Below are 21,327 nucleotides of genomic sequence, written 5' to 3' on the forward strand. Positions count from 1 at the left end.
ATGTTCTTGATTTGTATTCTCTTTCAGACCCGCTTTTTTCCACTTCTCCACATTCCTCTTTATTTTTTTTTTCCTCTCATGTTCTCAGCATGAAGCTCCTCGATGTGGGGGGAACCCGGCTCTTTTCTCCTGCCTGCTTTTAGAGTGTCATCCCTCTTTCTCTCTCCTTCTCTCTTGTCATTGCAAGTTTTGCAGCCACATGGTTTCTGTTTGGCTTTCACTCAGCTGCTGAATCATCACTTTGATTCCCTTCCCTCTCTGTCTGTTTCCCTCCATCATCTGCCAGCTTCAGTCCCCCGTCGCTGATACAAGAAAAAGTTGCTGCTTCGCTCTGCTTGCTTATGTAATTCCAACTTATTTATATTTTATATTATGTAATGTTTTTGCTGCAGTAGCAACACTCAAAACAATAACTTTGCCAGTAAAGCTTTATGCGGAGATGAATCATGTGAGGTAAACAATCTTCAGTGCTTACAGGAGGCAGTGTGTTTGTTGTTCCTGGGCATGCGTTGACATTATATCCTAATTATAGGCTGGCTAACTTTTGTGGTATGTGGTCCGTGCTTTCCAGTGTGTATCTGTTAGAGCACAAGAGACGTGTGTGCATTGTTATGTCCATTCAACAAATGTCTAAACCACAATTAATCTGAAGCAGTGTTGTTGTCAGGTTATACAGCTGTCAAAGAACAAAACAAAAAGCATTCACAATATAAGATAGAGCATGTATAATTAATGATTTACTTCACAAAATGAAGTACAGAAGCTTGAAATGCATATATTGTTTTCTTTTTTGGCAAAGAGTGGTCTAGCTCAGGGGAATCATTAAGCCATTATGGGAAATGTAGGACTCAGGCTTTTTAGAGATGAGTCAGGACATCTGACACAACATGATGCAGTAGGATGGTGTCAAACTGAAAGACAGGGGTGGCCAACCTGTGGTTTGGAGCCTCCTTTTGGTGTCCGGCTCTTTGATCCAGTCATATATATATATATATATATATATATATATATATATATATATATATATATATATATATATATATATATATATATATATATATATATATATATATATATATATAGTGGTCTTTTGTGGACAGTCTAAGGCACCCCTATGGGGTCTGATGAGTATCTTGATGTGGCACACCTGTAAGGTGGGATGGATTATCTCAGCATAACAGAAGTGTTCACTATCACACATTTAGGCAGATTTGTGAACAACATTTGAAAGAAATGGTAATATTGTGTATCTGGAAAGAATTTTAGATCTTTGAGTCCATCTCGTGAAAAATGGGAGCAAAAACCAAAGTGTTGCATTTATATTTTTGTTGAGTGTATATACATATTTTTTGTATTTAAGTAATGGTGTGCTGATCAATTTTAAATTTTGATTTAGATGCCAATGTTGGGATCAGTATTGATAAATACTTAAGTGATTGGATTGATACTTAAGTTTCAGTTTCTCTTCTCTAAATGTCTTCCTGTGAACTGCTCATGTGCTCATAGCTATCTGGATAGATAGATAGATAGATAGATAGATAGATAGATAGATAGATAGATAGATAGATAGATAGATAGATAGATAGATAGATAGATAGATAGATAGATAGATAAACTTTGTCTCTACGACGGAAAAATCTGAAATCTGACTTTTGACAAGGCTCAAAATTTCATGTCATTTCGTCTATGTGTGAAAGGAAGTGTGTTTGTAAGACCACGTGTGACGTGGCTTTTTGTAGTACCACAGTTATTTTTCTGGCTCTTGGTCTCTGACTGGTGGGCTACTTCTGATGTAAGCCAATGCAGGAAACAATTTATTTACTTATTTACTTACTTACTTACTTATGTTTTTATTTTCAAACAACAGGAAGTGTTGAGGCTAGAGCTGGACTCTTTAAGGCTTTTAGTGGCAGCTCATACTGCCCCAGTGGATTCCTGTCGTTTGTGTTTATTAACACCTTTGCTTTTTTTTCTGAGTTCTGTTTGATAACTTTGCATACCAGCAGTGATGGATAACATTTCTGAACCAGCATGATACGCCTTTAGATTTGGTTAATGTTATAAAATTTTGATAGTTTGATACTTTTTTGCAGCAGCTCAGCAACAGATCAAAGTCATCCAGAAATGCCTCAGAGCTGAACTTTGTAGGAGAATGTCCAGACAGTCTGTAAAGTAGTGAAATCATCTGTGGCTCTGACAAATGTAATTATTGTGAGGGATAATGTGTGAGTAGAAGGTTGTTATCCAATATAGTAACCTAACAGGGGGGGACAAGACTCCAACATGAAGTCCGCCTATTAACTTAAAGGGGCTGTAAGGAGTTTGAAAGTGAGTTTGAAAAAGTCTCTCTTCTAAGTATATGCCTGATTGTAATCCACACTTTAAAAAGCAACAATTTTACAAGTTACAGATTATCTTAAATTGCTACTTCTTAGTTTCCAGGTCAGGTCGACCAGGACCGGATCAATTTACAGCACGCCTAGGTCTCTATGACAACACCATGCCAGCTGACAAAATATAGTAGAGAGAAGAGATTAAACTGATTTCTGTGATTAATTTTGTAGTAATGTTGGACACAGAAGCCTAACTGCCAGACAGAAATAGGACAGAACAGCAGAAGAAAGATAAACAGGAGAGAGATCGAGCATGGGCTAAAGGCTAACACAGGAGCTAAACTGTTTGTGCTACTGTTGATTCCAACCCACAGTCAGCAGTTACTCTGCAGTGGTCTGTTCAAACTTGAGAGTCTATCAATAAGATGAAGAGTGAGGTTACGTTAGCTCTGATTGGTAGATGACTGGTAGGACATAACCAGGATTCACTAACTTTACACATTACGGACATGTCTTAGAGCACCTGGCTGCTAAACTACTTACAAACTGACTGTGTTTACTTGTTGTCATGTTAGCCTATAGACTGCCGATGTTGCTACATGTAGCCAGCTACAACATCAGCTTGATGTCACATTTCAAACCATAGCGCTACATGACTGTACTGACAAATACCTTACCTCAATGTGTTGTATCCAGTAAAAAGTTGTCTTGAACAAAGAAAACTTGTTTTGATCCGATCTCCGTTCAATTCCAAAACAAACACATGCCTCACTGAAAGCAATTCACAACACTGTGAGGGAGACTCCGGGCCAGAAGGTGGCGAGGGAGTGCAATTAAAACAGATCCTCCATACAGCATCTTTAAATACACACATGTTGTAAAAGTCACGGAAATAATTTCTGTGTGCAATATTCTTTCCTTTTACAAATATTTCCAGTGAATCTACAATGATCTGCCTGTTGTTGTTGAGTTAATTTCAAACTATTCTCCTTCAGCTCTTCTTCTCTGAGATCTGTGTTTGACACACATTTTGAAATATAAACAAAATGTCACAATGATTATTACTGCTGCCACAATCACGACCTCTCATAAATTAAATATTTGACTTAAAGTTTCTCTCACCTGCTCTTCCATTATCAGGATTTACTGAACAGGCAGTGTTTCTAAGTCCTCAGAAAGGGAAGAGCAGTTGCCTGCTCTGGCTGCAGCTTGGAGAGACTGTGAGGAGGACTAGTCTGCCTGTGGTAATGAACAAAGGGCCATGGCAGAGTAAGATCACACAACAGGGTCTCCTGAAAACTCATTAGTTGCTTTTTTGATAAAGTGTCACAGGAAAAGAAAATCAAATCTGAAAGATAATCAGCTCAGCTGATTATTTTTATTAGCAGCAGACATTTTTAGTGCTTAGAGATAACTCCAGCCCAAACTCATCTTCAGACTTATTACACGCCAATGTGCAAACTCAATCCCTGTCAGCAGGCTGCTGTTGGCCCCCAGCTCAAAGTGAAATCTGAGTAAAATCGTATTGACAGGGTGTTGGATCATAAATGTTTCACTTTGAAGCGGGTAAAAGATGCCAGCACTTTGTAAATCACTTTGAATCAAGTTTACAAGAAACAATCATAATTCAAACAGCAGGTTTCAAATGTATGCAGATACTGTGTGTGTTTGTGAATATGCTTCAAGCTCTTCACAGTTGACCTAATTACTTAGCACATCCTTTGGCGATGTTCCCAGATGGAGGCGCGTTGAGTGGGCAGGTGTGTGTGAATGTGTGAGAGTGTGTTGTAGGAGTGCTATTCTAATATGTCACTTATGCTCCTGCTCTCCCAGGAGGGGACGCAGAGGGGCGAGCGGGACCGCACCGAATGGCAGATTTGGGCCAATTAAGCTGGAAACAGAGCATATATAAATACACAAATACACACACACACTGGACACACACACTGGACACAGCCTTGTCCTCCTGCTTAGACACGCACACATGTCTCCTTTGTCTTCCATGTCTCACTGGCACTTAAGCAGGCCCTCGGTCTGTTTCCTGTCCACACACACACACTCAAACACATTCAGATCCACTGCAGCTTCCTCCCTCCTCCCTCCCTCACACACATACACACACACACATCTACTGCAGCACTTTTCCCTCTCACATACAACACACACATGCATATCTCCTGTGTTTCCAAAGTTCTGTCCTCCTGCATGTGTTTCCGCTCCTCTGAGACAGCCGATGTATCCTTCATCCAGTCGTCTCTGGTGAAAAACTATTTGGTCTCCTCCTCTCACACGCTGACTCTGAGCATCTCAATGTCATACGAGGCTGAGGAGGCTCAGTACATCTGTGGCTGAATGTGATGCTCCTCTCAAATCCCCACAGTGAGACAGAGAGCACATACGTCTCAGAGCAGCCTCTGTGTGTGTGTGTGTGTGTGTGTGTGTGTGTGTGTGTGTGTGTGTGTGTGTGTGTGTGTGTGTGTGTCTGCGTGTGTGTCTTTAAGTGTGTTCCTACATTTAAAGTGTAGCAAACAAAGTCAGGGATTCTGTTTGTGTGTTGTTTGATTTTGTTTCTGTCTTGAAAGCCCGTCTGCCTGCCTGCCTGCTGCACCAGCAGACACAACCGCAACAGAAATTCTCAATCCTGATTCAGGCTCGTTCAATTATTCATACTGCTATTGCGGTGCTCAGGCACAGTCAGAGAGAGAAGGAGAGAGGAAAGGAGGGAGGGAGGGAGGGAAGGAGGGGGTGTGGGGTAGTGGTGAAGGAAGGAAAAGGAGGAGGGGGAGATATTGGTGTTCCCTGAGAGCGTCAGCTTCAGAGATGGAATATGTATGTGTACCCGGTGACTCCCTTTTCACTGTGGTCCTCCTGCCTTCACCGCTGCTCATAACCTCTCATCACTCCTTCTTTCTCTTCTCTTACTCTGTACTCTATTTTATCCATCTTTCACTTTATTTACACCTTTTCCCTCTTTCTTTCTTCCTCACTTGTTCTTCATCTATCTCATCTTGTATCAGCTCCTACATGTCATCGTCTCTGTCTCTTTATTCTCCACTTTCCCTTTCACATCTTTAGCCTCCTGTCTTTCTCATTTCTTGAATGACTTTGCTCCTTCTTGACCCCATTTCCTTGTCAGAGTTTTGGTTTGTCTCATTTTGCCTCACTTTTATCTGTTTTTCCTCTTGCGTATTCTTTTTCTCAAGCCCTATCTCCTCATCTTCCTCCATCCCTTTATCTTTCATTCATTTCCACCATCTCCATCTCTTTCTGTTCCTTTTCACACTGTGAAGCCGGATAAGTTGAGTTTACTTGAAAAATGCTCATAAACAGCTTACCCTAAAAAGGCTAAGTAATGAAATATAAAAACTTAAGTTCATTTAACTCAACATCTTCAGTAGTTACGATTATTATGGAAAATCAATGTCTTTAATCAAATAAACCTGATGCTTATATGTTACAAATTAAAATAGTAAGTAATGTTAAAAAATGATGTATATTACTGTAAAACATGATAAGTTGACTTCAATCAAACCTGAGAGATGTGATATCAATAAATTTGTCTTATGATTTGATTAAATGTAATAATAAAAAATTGAAGCAGATCCAAAAAACTAAATTAAATAATATTTCAAGTTCAGCTGGGTCTCATATCCACAGCGTTCCCTCCTCACTCATGGTTACAAACGCCGTCACAACAAAAATCAGCTCTAATTTCATAACTTTAGTAACCATGAGTGAGGAGGGAAGGCAGTAGATATGAGACTCTGTTGTACTTTGATATATTGTTCTACAGGGGGCACAGGTTGTCTGAGCCCCACGGCACTGACTGGGGGTCTGTGCTCCATGGCACAGGGTCTTGTACCTATTGACTTTTGCAGTGTTTGTCTAATGGGTAATACATTTTTAAAGAAAATTTTTGACTGGACTATCATGCTATTTAGACCAAGTTTGAAAATGTAAAAAGATACTTTATATTTATTCATTTTAGATGCAGACAGCCAGTCCACACCATGTAGAGCATGGACAGCTGATCAATGCCACAAGGAGTACAGACAAACAGTCCATGTCATGCAAAGCACAGACAACCTGTGCCACTGCTGCATGTTTAGAACAAGGGGCAAAATCCAGTTAGTAAAAATTAAGCTTATGCGGAAGTGGTAAATGTCAATCCGCTTGAGGCTGGCTGCAGAAAGACTGGAAGTCACGTATACACCCAGTCATAAAAACAGACTTTTACGGCATTAAAAAGCATATATATAGCCTGGTTCAAGAAACAATTTGGTCTAAAACACTGATTTCACCATCGGCACACACTGTATGGTGGGCGAATTTATTTCTATCTCTGTGGTTTAGAAGTTAAGATCTTTTGATTGTCCAATCAGAGGCACAACTTAGGTCACGTGACCACTGGGCGCCCTGTAGCTGCTTGAAAAAAAACTCACAGCCGGCGTCATAGCAAATGTGGATGCGTCCGTGGATTGGCTTCATTTCAGTTCCAGGAGCAGACGGGTGGTGCAGCAGAGACTATGTCCATGTTTGATACAGTCTATGGTCTAGAAGTTCAACAGGGTCTCACATGGACTGTGTCCCCCTCCTCACTCATGGTTACAAAACAGAGTCAGAAACTAATGGTTTCAAGTTGTACTTACTTAAACAGTAACAAAAAGTAAATCTACTCAGAAATCATCAGTTTTATCACTTAAAACTCAGACATTTGAGTAAATTGAACATACTAACACATTTTAAGCTATCATAGCTTCAATGGAGGAATTTGAACTTTGGGGTTTACAGTGCATCACCATCTTTCTCCTCAACATCCTCTCTTCTTTCCCTCCCTCCGCTCTCACTTTCCTTTCTCAGTCTCTTTTTCCTTCCAGCCACTTTCCTGTTCACCTCATCTGTCACTTTTCATCTTCCTTGTTTAAGGATCTGAGGCCCTCTCTCCTCCTCCTGTGTGACACTCGAGTATCCCTGTCCCTCCTCTGGGGCCACAGCTCGAGTCCTTCCATCAGAGTCCTCTGAGCTGGAGGGAAAGCTGCGGTGTTAATCTGGAGGAGGCTGCACACTCATCTGAGGACACTTCAGTGCTCATGCAGCTGACCTTGAATATGTGATCACTCCCTGAACTTAACCTCCTGTGGGAGGTTACCTCATCCCATTAACAGTTCATCCCAGCCTCACCCGCTCCTCTAGGGGAAACTAACAAGTCCTGGACCCATCTTTGGACCTGCTGACCCCCTGGTCTCCAGGTAGCTCATTTTCTCTCTCATCTCACATGTTTTAGACTTTTAGTCCTCTCTGTAGTCTCTGTGTCTACAGCCTTTCTACCTGTATGCAATGTTAATGCAGGAGGCCGCTGTGAGCCCCCCCCTTCCTCCGATGTGGAAATCACTGGCCTTCTCTGGTGCATGGAGCGATTCTGTTGGATAAGAGCTGTAACTGGTTCCCCAGAGACAGAGAGACGGAGAGAAAAGGCAGGGAGATACGTAAAATGAAAAACACACGCCTGCTTAGTTGGGTTCACAGAGAGAGAAACAGAAATGATGAAGGGAGTGGAAGGGGTGGGGAGATATGAGGGAAGACTGAGGGAGAAATGAGAGAGATTGGCATTAAAAGCAGTGAACAGCGTGCTGGAAGACCAAGAGCAGCATCTTCTGAAACTGTTCGTTATCATTGTAACAGTTCTTTACCACCCGCTGCAGCTCAAAGGTTACAACCAAGAGCTTTAGTTTACTTTGATACATATCTCGTAACTTATTCAGAGAGACATCAGAGATCCCATACCAGTGATGAAAGCATCAAACCATATGGTGTGAACTAATGGAGACTATATGAGAGGGAGGCTATATGATTGGCTCTGACTCATTACATCATCACCTCATGATGACCATCTTCATGTGATATTAAGCCAAGAGTGGGAAGTTTCAGTTTTTCCTACATCATGCCTCAATGTTTGGAATAGAAGCTAAATAACCTGTGATTTTGACACACTGTAATGGTGTAGTTAGTGATCATAACGCACCAGGGATTGGACCCGAAATGTAGGACAGAGGAGTCAGGCAGAGAGTTCAAGAGCCAGTTTGACCTGTCTAAAGTTCAGTGCGCAGGCAAGAAGAAAGACAAAAATATGTGCCAAACATTCGAGAAGGGGTCTTAAAAACACTAAAGGGCAACACAAGGACATATGGCTGAAATGCTGAATAAAGGCCCATTTAAAGGTCCCATATCCTGCTCCTTTTCTGCAGTTTAATATGGCTCATTGATGTCTTCATAAAATGGTAGTAACATGTTTTGGTCCAAAAAGCCAATAAATTAAGCACAGCAGCATTGTTTCCAGGCTCTCATAGCCCCTCTGTACAAAACTGTCTGATCACAATGTTTAGAAAACAGTGAAGCTCGTTTACCGTAACATTACAGGCTAAAACAACAGGATAACCGCAGCTAAAGTTAGCATCCTGAAGCTAACACAGAGACAGGGGGGGGACACTGAGGAAAAGCTCTTACATCTGCTCCACAGCACACAGCATTTAAAATACTCACATTCCCAGGGTGCGGGGTTTGTTGGTGGGTGGTTGGTAATGAGCCTGGATTCAGGACCAGTCTATTTGCTAGCCCTCTGTTGTACTGTCCAAAGTTGAAAAAGCAGTCGGGCGTGAAGTGACTAGCACACACATGCACAGTTTTACTGAGTGTAGCTGGAACATTTCCTTGATAAATGAACTCTAGCCACTTAGTCTTGTCTTCTTCTGAGATGGGAAGCTTGTGCATGGAACTATGTGGCTGTTTACAGCCCAAAACAGAGCAGTGATGGCTCTGTAACTTTGGCATTCTTCTCCCCGCTGCTGGAAAGGTTTCTCTCCAGCAGCGAGGAGGGGAGTGGGCAGGGAGAGGGTTCAGGGGTATCTGCTCTGGTGGACCAATCAGGTCAGACTTCCTCCTGATTCGTCAAAAGAGGGAATTGCTGACGTCGGCAAATCCCCAAAATCCAAACAGCTTGTTTGAGGTCAGGATTTTATATTCACAAGCACTACTAAATACAGGTTTTGTCATTAAATATTGCATTTTATGGGCTGGGAGGAAAGCCAAAGACCCACAAATTTCACCAAAAGACTTGATAAAGTTATTTTTGCACAACATGGGACCTTTGAAATTTATTCCAATAACGCCTTTTAAGCAGAGAAAAACAGAGATCTCTATCCTCTCTGCTAAACTTTGGGGGGCATTGTTGTGGTTTTAATTGTTCTGTCATTTAAGGCCCATTTATGCTTAACGTTACTTACGGATAAGGAGCAAGTCTTCTGTCCATGTCTCATTTTATCTGTATTTCTGCACGTTTCCATGAAGCTTATGGATATGGACCAAACGGAGCAGTACCACCGAAAACCATGGGGGCAGTGTTGCTGTTACTACCCAATACGTAGCTGTAGTGAGACATGAAGAAGAAATAACAATGGCGGAGCTTTCGTGATGTATTTAACTGCCTCACTTACCACCACCTGCTACAATGTTGCCTCTGTCTTTGTCTTGTATGCAAGGGGTAAATTATCAATTCTTCCTCCAGAGTTGCCATGTTTGTTTATGAGCTAGTTGTTGTCATAAACGTTTGTCTCTGGGCTGCTCCCCCCGGTGGATGTATTGGTTAACTGCAATGGTAACGTAAAGGACGTATGAGAGCAGTGACGGTAACACCATTTGAAACGGATGAATATGATTTTGAAGGTAAAGGGAGGAGAAATGGACCTTAAGAGTACAAGAAAAGCTGGCAAAGAAAGGAGGTAAGACTGGGTTTGAAACCACATGGGGAGTGGGGATGACAAGACACACAGAAAAGGTGGAGACACAGAAGGGCGTGCTTTGTTGCACGTTGACTGCATATGTCGACTCACACTGGCTGTGGCACTTCAGGATGCTAACTTTAGCTGCTGTTAGCCTGTTGTTTCAGCCTGTAATGTTACAGTAAATGAGCTTTGCTGTTTTCTAAACATTGTGCACTCGGAGCTTGGTAGTCATGGATGAGGCGCCGCTCTCAGTGAGGTAGAAGAGCGGGGCGGTATCAGCTGTGGCTCATTTGCATATGAAGGTCACGCCCACTAAATCAGAGCATTCTGAACAGAGGGGCTATGACAGCCTGGATTTATGTGCTTGATTTATTGGCTTTTTGGACCAAAACATGTTACTACCATTTCATGAAGATATCAATGATCCAAATTACACTGCAGAAAAGGAGCAAAATATGGGACCTTTAATAATGGTTGGCGCTGGAGCTGAACTGGCAAAAAGAAACAGGACACGTCTTAGGGCACTGGGCTGTGAGCAACACTCAACAGTCTGCTCACAAAGTTTAATAGTTGCCACGTTTCAAACAATAGCGCTGTGAAAATAAATAAAACAAATAATCACCTTGTCACTTGGCAAAAGTTGTCTTAAAGAAGAGTAGACTTTAAAAGAAGGTCTGCTCTCCAAAACAAATACATCCCTTGGCTCGAGTCATGTCCTCACCACAGTAGATGCAAGTGCTCATGGGAAACTGAGTTTTTATCCTAGAAAAACACTAGCTTTACAGATAGTCCTCACAGCCCCTTTGAGACCTTCCACTGTTTTGACGAGCTAGCAGCCAGTCGCACCCATTCAGCAAGCGCTGTAGACTTCTTCAGTTCAGTTTGATTCACATGTCTGTTGTGACTTACTCTTCAAGATTAAGCTCTGCCAGCCTTTGTGACTTCAGCTTAATTAGTTGTGTGCATAACACAGAGTTATGTCTTAAGCATGGCTCAGAGGTGGTAGCTCAAACATAAGCACTTTAGCTATTTGACATAAAGCAAACAATACGTTTGATTGTTAACCAAGCCATCTGGGATTTTTTTTTTTTTTAAGTAAAATGTGTTGTTATTGTTCATCAAAGCAGCAGCTGGGGCAGGGGGACACTGCAGTGTGCTGATGGGTAAATGAAATATCACACAGTGAAAACAAAGTGCTGTAATTTCAGACCCATCATGTTGCATTTAACAAGCCAAAGCTAAAAGCCTTAGTTATTTTTAAAGATGTGAAGTGCTGAACAAGTTTATTAGACCACCTGTCATAAAATAAACCATCTAGCATCATGGAGCTCTGTAATTCAGACTCTTCCTGTGAGATTTTCATGCTTCATGATTTTGAGCAGCAGGGAGGAATTTCAGACTGAATTCACATTTTATTCACAAATTTGTAAGGCAAACACCTGAATAAATTTGTAAGTTTCTTTTGTTTTAATTCAACAGAAAAAAAAAGTTTCCCAGCCCGTTTGAAACTCTGTCTCTTTGGTCCCTCTGAGTTCACTGATCAGATTCCTCGGGGGAGTTCACCTGAGACGACCTTTCAGATGAGATCAGGGCTGCTCCCCCTCACCTTCCCACGAGTGTTCCTCTTTGACATCCTGTTGGCATGCGTCAGACATACATATTTCATTCAGGATTCAGCAAGGGGTAGGTGGCAGTAGGTTGAGGGAAGGCACATTAATAAATCAAAGCAGAATGGAAGTGGTGTGATGCAGGACTGGACCCTGTACAGTTATTTTAATTTCTTCATGTAAACCATTCATGCATGCTAATCTAAAGATTTCTGAACCTCATTGACAAAAAAAAAAAAAATCTCTGAATATTCAGACATAGAACGTCCTACACATTTGTCCAGTGACAGAGGGAACTTGGGGAATCACCCGGGGGAGACTCATCAGGTACAGAGGGAAGGAAACACCTGAGAGCCCCCACCGACACAGCGAGAGCTTCCATCTGTTGAGCACAGGGCTATAACTCTGCGGGGCGTCAGATCAAACGCTGACTTCAAAAGGCTTCCGCACCACAAAGACCAGCCTGAATTGTCAGGATTGTCCAGACTTGTTTGTGATTCAGTCAAGCTCACAGAGACACTTCAATCTCAAAGAAAGTTTGCTTGTGGATTATTTAATAGGAGGAGGCTTCAGCCCCCTGCAGCACTGTGAGAGGTAGCAGAGAGCGTTGGATACTCTGATCAGACTATCATTTTTTATTTGTGTGGCACTGAGTCATAACGAATGTGAGGACTCTACAAAAAGAGCAGGTCTAGACTTTCCTCTTAGTTATATTATTTACAGAGACCCAACCATGAGCAAACACTTCTCTCTCTGACAAGAAACAGTAGCTTAATAAAAAGTTCTTTTTATGAAAAGAAACTGTTGTATAAAGTTCAAATCAGACAAATCAAACAACTATTACACAATGATAGCTCTACATGGCTTCAAATATAAGACAACTTTATGATTATTCTAAATTAACTCCATTTGAACCACTCTCATCTTCTTCTTTGTCTAAAACCTTTGCTGTGCACCGTACACTGACTGTAGGCCAGTTTTTCCCAACAGGAGGAGGATGGATGGAGAGCTGTGACACACTCTGTGGAAGTGAAGTGTGGAGGTTTCTCACCCATCTCACATCTGTTCCAGGAGATGGGCTGTTCACCGGCAGGAAATATCAGAGCTGTCAGAGAGCTGTCAGAGGAAGCTGAGGTCGCTGTGGCTGAGGAGGAAGCACAGAGTTTAAGGTAAAAAAAACTCCAGGCTAAGTCTCAATGTACCCTCTGAATCCTCAACACTGAGCCTTTATGACTTCACCAGCATCACCTGAAAAATGAACAAGTGCATGAAGCTGCAAAAGCTCAAAATGATGTAACTAGGAATGAGACAACACTTAACCTTCATGTCATCATGTAGCTCACCTGAGCAGCAGGAGGAGTTTTTACAAACTGGGAGTGGCTGCCTGATTTTTATATAATCAAGAAAAAATTTAATATCTACCCATACACACTTAATATATTATACATGAGTGTAAATATGTATAAATCAAGGTTGATTAAGGCTGTACATTTGAATCTACCAGTAGGCATATTCTTATTTGTATTTTTAGAGCATCATATTGTGTGCATCTTGTTCATCATCTCCTTTTCTTGTTCCTATTTTCAATTTATGCTGTCATGTTTGTGGGTTTCAGCTGGGAATCTACTGTTTTACATCACATTACTATAAACTCTTGGCAATTTCAATGGACCATATAAAAAATGGACATAGTGTACATGATGTTAGCTGTCTGTGTCTGCGATGGAGTTTGAAGAAATCCTCAGCAGGAACTGAGGCTTTAAGCATTCTCACCAACAGCTATAGAACCCACCTCTCAATCAGTTGAGCTGGGTCTCTGATTGGGCGAACTCATGATCTTTAAATCTTCTATACTGCCGAGTCAGAAAAAAAAAAACCTCTTGGCTTGATGTGTATGTGTTTTCTAGTACCTTCAGAGCCAGCCTCAAACCGACACTTGACGACTGAAGATTTAGTATTTCTGCATTACCTTATATTTTTTAGACCAGAGGTTACCTCTTGGTAATTTCCTCACATAAAACCTGCAAACAGACAGGGTGCCTAATGGGCTCAAAAAAGTTCCAGGACCCCTCACACACTTTCAGTTTGACACTGGGGCAGCCCTAAGTCCTCATGAATTTAACAGGAACACACCTGACTAGTATCTGCTCCTTATTTCTTGGTACCAAGTACCACATCACATCCTCAGAGGTCATGTGTCCTGATGTTAGGGCTGATTTTACCCACACCTGATGAGAGGGGGCCTGCAAAGTACTCAGGAAGTGGTCATCATTTTATGGCTGAACAGTCCAACCCTGCTGTTGCACTTTTTATATCCATACAACCAAGATTTAAGTTTCATTATTGAATTTGCTGATGATCCAGTAACAGTTTTTCTCTTGTAGGACGATGATGTAGGCCTTGGTCCCATCCTGGACAACTCAAGGATTTTTCTAAGAACCAACCCACCCATAGTGTAAGTATCCAGGCACAGAACCTGATTTAAAACTGGCCTTTGATTTCAGCATCATCTTAAAGAACTTCACCATCCTCTTGATATAGAGTCTGGACTTTTCCAACAGGGAGTGAAGTATCATATGTTAGGAAAGTCAAATTAAACACATACCTGAGATCATTGGTTTCATCTGTTGTTTGGTTTTAAAAAAGCTGCAGGATCGTTTTCCGTGGCACAACAAAAAAAGTCTGTTGTAGCATGCTTCTCATTTCTGACTGCTCAAAAACTGCCAATTGGCCAAAGTAACTTGGCAAAAAGGCCTTGTTCCCAAAAGTATGACCCCAAACTCGGTTTTGAGAAAACCGATAGAGTATGTTTCTTCGGACCTCACGGATGTACCCTTAGAGTGTCGAAGCCCTTGGGCTACGTCTTACTGAGTTTTGGCTCATTTGGTGGCAGGTTAAAAAGGACCTTTTTTTGCCCTGCCAGAATAACTTGGCAAAATGTCCTTATTTCCTAAGGAAGGACCACTTGGTTTTGAGAAACCCATTTAGGACCCTCCTTGAAACCAGTTGCGCCCCATGAGTACTGAAGCACTTGTGCTATGTACAACAGAGTTTTGGCCCCTTTGGTAAACACTTAAAAAAAAAGGCCCTTGTCATCCTGCCAAAATGGCCTGGCAAGAAGACCAGTTTTTCCAAAAGTTGGAACCGAAACCCAGTTTTGAGAAAACCCACTGGGAATGTTCCAAGGGATCTCACAGATGTGCCCTAGGAGAATCAAAGCCCTTGGTCTACGTGTAACAGAGTTCTGGCTGATTTGGTAAAAGGTTAAAAAAAGGGCTTTTTTCGCCATGTCAAAATAACCGGACAAAAAGGCTAAATTTTGAGAATAATTCTGAGAAAAACCCATTGAGGACCCTCCTTAGGACCTTACAGTTGCACCCTTTAAGTATTCAAGCCTTTTTGCTATGTCCTAGAGAATTTAGACCCCTCAGGTGCGAAGTTAAAAAAAGCCATTGTCTCCTTTCCAAATGGCCTGGCAAAAAAGCCCTTTACCCTAAAGTTGGACCCAAATCCCAACTTTGAGAAAATGCACTGGGGATCTTCCTAGGGATCTCACAGATGTGTCCTAGGAGTATCAAAGCCCTCGAGCTACATCTTACACAGTTTCGGCCGATTGGTAAAAAGTTTTTTTAAAAAAAGGCCTTTGTCATTCTGCTCAAATGGCCTGGCATGAAGGCCATTTTTTCTGAAAGTAGGACCTGAAACCTGTTTTTTAAGAAAACCCACTGGGAACGCTCCTAGTGACCTCACGGATGTGTCCTAGGAGTATCAGAGCTCTCAGGCTACATCCTACAGAGTTTCATTTGGTGAAAGGTTAAAAAAAAGGCCCAATGGAGGTGTTTAACATTAACATTTTTCAAATGTAATTAAGTTTTTTTTATTTTATACAACCAAGTTTTCCCAAGTTTGGGTACAATTAAGGTTTTCCAAATCCAAAAACACCTCAAGTTTCTCTTATCACATATAATCTCACACCTTAAACAAAGCCTCTCACATGGTCATACACTGAAGTTATTTTTAGAGAAAGTGTCTGATCCGTGCTGCTTTGTCAGCCATGAAAACCCACAGAGATACACGAGTGTTATCCAGGTTAGAAATGAAGGGGTTATTATTCTCTGCTTCGTCAAAGTCAGCAGCTAAAACTGGAGTGAATCCTCTGAGTGTGCGCCTGGACAGGTCCACATTTAGAGGAGAGTTTTAGTCTTACAGAGAGTCCTGAGCTGTGGAGCAGCCTCCTGTCGATGCCTACATCCACCTTGATCCCAGCCTACCCAGGAAGCCTCATTATCCTCCCTGCATCCGTCCTGGAAGCTTCTGCTGATCAGTAAATGCCACAACTTCCACTCCCTGCTGCCTTAGGGGGCTCTCGCCACAGGAGGAGAACGGAGAGGAGGAGAGGAGAGAAAAAGACAAGACCCTTTCAGTCTTTCTTCCTTTCTTTCTTTCCACCTCTGTTGTGGAGGAAAAGCTTGATGTTGGCTCTCCGCTCTCAGGCATCTGCTGTGAGACAAATCCCTCTCCCCATTTCAAGTCTTGGAGCTCAGCATGAAACGGCTCCAGTGGCAGAAACAAACAAGCTGTCAGCCATCCAAAGCTTCAGCATTTCACTGGAATCAAAGGGACGTGGACACACTCTTCTTCTCCTTCGAACATGGCAGAGCCCAACCCCTCATTACAAGGTGCTGCTTCGTCACCCCAGTGTTAACAAGAGCAATTGCAGCAGTTCTGAACTGAAACATTATTCCTGTCTTGCCTGTGCCACCGGGGACAGCTTATGAATTAATGAGATGTCAGCAGAGATGTCACGTCTTTATCCACTCAATCTCTCCAAAAGAAAAAACCTACAAGGAGGAATTGGTGCAACACAGCACCATGAATCTTGTTTGTCTTTGGGGGCTTGACTCAGGGGGACTCATCCTTAAAAATGCTTGCTCCTTCTATTTTGTTATGACAGATATACATCGAGAAAAAAACAAAGGGGATAAATCAGAGAGGGACATATATTCTGACTCAGAGCTGAATTAATCACTGATTTGGACTGGATTCTGTTCAACACAGAGCCACTTCATGTGTTTCTGTCACAGTCTGGTTTGAATACATGAGTCTTTAAAGGGCGTATTGCAGGTTATTATTATCATTTTTTAAATTAGCACTCAACATCGTCTGATTATGGCAGTAGAACGAGTCAATCACTGATTTTGTTTGTTACCCAACAAAAAAAAGCGCAAAGTTAGAGCAAGAAGTGTCTGTTTTGAGTAAAGCTGTTTAAAACACTTTTTTTTCAAGATCACGTCATTTGACGTAACAAAAGGGACTCACCTCCTCTAACTCCACTTTGAGCCAATGTGAATAACAAGTTGCCATGAGTGAGATCAGGCATTTCCAGTCATGTTTATTGTGTGTCTTCCGAAGTATTACTTAATTTGACCGTTCATTAAGATGATTCAAATGTGTTTGGATGGATGGATGCAGAAATACTAGCTTAACAGGACATAGAGTCCACTTTTTCGGACTTGTGAGTTAGCTTTCATGCTTGGATTCATTCTGTGCAGCTGACAAGATGGGACTTTATTTCTGCATTGGTCACAAAGAAAAGCAGCCGTCCGCGGTGCCCATTTTTTGTCCATGAATTCAGTTCAGGGTGGGATACAGGAGCCGGGTGAGACTGATGTGGCTGCTGTCCCTACTAACAATTTTTCATTCCCAGAATATTCTGCACTGCAAAAACTGAAATCTTATCAAGTGTTTTTGTCTTATTTTCAGTAGAGAATTCCTTTTTTGACTCAATATGAGCCACATTCACATGACCAATCCTAAAAAAATGTCTTGTTTAAAGTTATTTAAGGACAAAAATCAGGTCTGAATTGCTCGTAACCAGTAAAAAAAATTGCCAATGGAACAAGAGAAAAGTTACTTGTATTAAGACATTGTTCTAGTCTCAAGGAAATTTTCAAGCATTTTTTTCTTGTTCCATTGGCAGATTTTTTTTACTGGTTACAAGCGATTCAAACCTCAATTTTGTACTCTCATAACTTGAAACAAGACATTTTTCTGGATTGATAAGTTGAAAGTGGCTCATATCGAGTATGATAAGACAATTTTTACTTAAAAAAAGACAAAAACACTTTTTAGATTTTAGTTTTTTGCAGTGTTGAAACAAAAGCTCTGACGATCCTGGAAGGGTGTTCTTAGTTGTGATTACAGGTTACCCCTTGGTTGCCATGGAAAGTTTGTGTTACGTTCTCTTAACATACTGTGTTGGTCAGATGTTAGGTTTTCCCAATGTTGCCCTGACGTATATTTTGGTTAAAGTGACATCTCTCAACTTTCCCCTAACCTTTAGGGAATGTTAGATTTTGGTCACCTTTTGGTAACATTGAAATTCCCCCACCACCTTTAAAACCGCATAATTTATTTTTGGACTTTTAAAATATAAACCTGACTGCATATGAAGAAGTAGTAAGTACTTGCAGTAATGAATGAAATAAATATGTCAATGAAATACATATAACACAACAAAAAATAATTCAACCAATTACATTGCAAGGCAATAAAAAGGTTGCAAAATACAAACAATAAAAATAATGTGCCACAATAGCAATGTCGTGTCCAGTTGGTGTCTTAATTCCATCTTAGCTGATAAAAAAATTAAAAATGGGAGCAAAAATAGGCATGTATGGTCAGGTGTGTCCTCATTGCATTTAAGCTGGCTTTAAAAGACAAAGAAAAGTTTGAATTGTTCTGTCAGACAACTGCAGTTCACCAGAAGAAGCAGCACTGAGCCCAGCTCCAGGCGTGACAGACGTAATCAAGGATTGCCAGAGATTCAACCCGGGATTCAACTTGACAGAAATGTAAGTTGAGCACTGTAGTTAAGTCTTAGTTTTCTGACTCTAGATCAGTGGATAGACCTCTCTTTCTTTCTGTCTGTGGGCTTTATCATGACGGCTCAAAGCACCTTACTTTATGATCAGTCCTTATAACAACTACTTATTTTTAAGTCAGTGAATCTGATTTCAAACTTTAAAGATGTTGATGTGAACACAGCGTTGGGCTACATATCACTAGCTAACAGCGCTCTCTCACCGGGATACCTGCTCCATTCTCCTCTGGTTCCCCTCACACCACAACTCCACTGCTCTCCTGCCTAATTGTTAACCTAACTTGGATATAATTTAAAAGACTTTTAAACCTATTGCCTGACTCTTTAAGTCCTGTGTTTTGGTTCCTGTTTCTAGTAAAGCAAAACAAGGTGTGAGTTTTTTTGTTTGTTTGTTTGTTCTTTAAGGAATGCGGATTGGATCTTCTTTTTAACACTTCTTGTCTTTGTTCAAGGTAACTTTTTACAAGATACAATGCAATGAGGTGTTGTATTTATCAACAGTTAAGTGCAATTAATCCTGGTTATATCCTACCAAAGCTCATCTACCAACTCCAACCTCACCAATCAGAGCTAACATAACCTCACTCTTCATTTTATTGATAGACTCTCAAGTTTGAACAGACCACTGCAGAATAACTGCTGACTGTGGGTTGGAATCAACATTAGCACAAACAGTTTAACCCGTGTTTTAGCCCGTGCTCCATCACTCTACTGTTTAGCTTTCTTCTGCTCTGCTCCTTCTCTTTTTGACAGTCCAACTACAGTGTCCACCATTATGACAAAAGGAACCCAAGACGTAATTTCAGTAGAGAAAACACAGATGTCTTTTCTGACTGCTAAACTTGGCCAACTGGCGTGGTGTTGCCATAGGGACTCCTACGTGCCGTAAATCAATACTGTCCTTGGCAACCCAGCCACAGATACTGAGAAATAGCATTTAAAAATAACCAATGTTGGTGCTAGTGATTTAGCTTAGTACCGAAGGTTATAAAGATGTAAATGTATAAAAGTGAGACTATTTGAGGATCACTTACTGTGCCTTTAATGCCATCCCTGCAGTCAGTGCCCTTGTCTGGCCACCCCTGTGAAAAAATCTGGAAACACTACAGACTTTACCTGAAGATATGAGATGAAGTGGTAGAAATAAAGTGGGTCATTTCATCCTTTCCTCTGCTACAAATACGTCATCTGTTTACATTAGCAGGAGCTGTCCTAGAATCCATGCATATCCAGAAAAGATTATATAATGTACTGTACTGTAGAAGCATAAGAATTACCACCAGAAGTTTCCCTGCACTAACTGTCCTAAAGTCATGAGGCCTCTTATTTTACCTCACAGACTTTATATAACATACACAGAGGGCAGAAACCGCAAGTATTTGTTGTGTTTGCCTGCTGCTCTGTGGCTGGGTTTTTGGTGAAATGCAGCTTGATCTCTGAGTGTTACGTATTCACGGCGTCACATCATCCTTCTGACCACCTGGATCTATTTTTGTCCCTGTTTAATTCTGCACGGAGCAGTGTCTGGGGCTCAGAAAGCAATTGCAACATATTCTGTCAGGGCTTAGCTGCATTACCCTGACAGCGTGTTTGCAGAGTGTAGTAAGCAGACTGGCTGATTATGACTGTGTGCCTGTTGACTAGTGTGTGTGTGTGTGTGTGCGTGTGTGTGTGTTTAAGATGGCATCAAAAACAGAGGCAGACAAACATCAAATACATAACACATTCATGGTGTTTGAGAGATTAAAAAAGATAAAACCTAAGTGAACAGTTTTTCTAGGCATCTCTGAGCTGATCAATAAATCTATAAGTGGCTGATAAACTCAAGTGCTTTAGGATCCATCTGATAGTGTGTGTGTATGCGTGAGTGTGTGTGTGTTATGCTGCTACAGACATTTGCTCTGTGTGATAATGCCTTGTCATTCTCGTAACAGGTTCTTGACCCCGCCGCTGTCTGCCGTGCATCATGGGGGATTAAGCTGATGTACACTCTCCCTGCTGAAGTATATCCACTCTTATGTTAAGCTCCAGGACAGACCACACACCTCTGCAGGAATCTGTCACCTGTGTTTCAGCCAAGGCTTGATTAATTGATTCATGTGCTAATCCCTGGAAACATGCAAAGAAGAGGAGCTTCTGTCCTCCAGGAAAACAACACGTCCAACAACACGTCCCTAATCATTGAAGCTTGTGCATCACTCTCTTTGGCTGAAACAGATGACTGATGAAGACACTCATCCCTCAGTGTGCTTTGCATAAAGAAATAAGTAATTAACTTAACCTAATTGAAACCAGACTGTAAACAAGTTAAAATTTGTTGTAAAACTGGCGTTCCAATGTTGGTGAACAAGGGACTTTTGGAGCTGGCCTCAAGTGGACACGGCCGGAACGGCACCTTGTCCTTCCACTGGGGTTGCTCTTAAAAGATTCTTGAAAAAAAGTTTTCACAGTTGTGTGAAGGACATCACAAAGTTCAACTTTGTGAATCACTGTAGTAATCAGACAAAAATGAACCCGCAGGTGCATGGTGGGCACTGCAGCACACAGACATTTGAAGTCATTTTCTCCTAAAGTCAGTGGTCTCTATGGTGGAACTGGATACCTTGCTCAGAGTGCTCTCTGCTGCTCCACACTATCAAGCTTCATTCTGTCAAAAGTGAACAGAAGTCAACATTTGGCCCAAAATGTAAGGGCCAGCCCTTACATTTAGGTCAAAGCCCGTCCCA

General features: G+C 41.4%; 1 long non-coding RNA gene across 1 annotated transcript; it reads left to right on the forward strand.

The window, feature by feature from the left end:
• Nucleotides 1–12,696: 12,696 nt before the first annotated feature.
• On the forward strand, nucleotides 12,697–20,763 carry LOC141801846 (uncharacterized). Its single transcript, XR_012599440.1, has 3 exons — nucleotides 12,697–12,887; nucleotides 14,103–14,173; nucleotides 20,536–20,763. It is a non-coding gene; the product is annotated as an uncharacterized LOC141801846 (long non-coding RNA).
• Nucleotides 20,764–21,327: the final 564 nt, after the last annotated feature.

Source organism: Halichoeres trimaculatus, unplaced genomic scaffold (assembly GCF_033239565.1).
Source record: "Halichoeres trimaculatus isolate MK-OKI-2021-1 unplaced genomic scaffold, fHalTri1.1 fHalTri1_scaffold_2, whole genome shotgun sequence".
Lineage (NCBI taxonomy): Eukaryota > Metazoa > Chordata > Actinopteri > Labriformes > Labridae > Halichoeres > Halichoeres trimaculatus.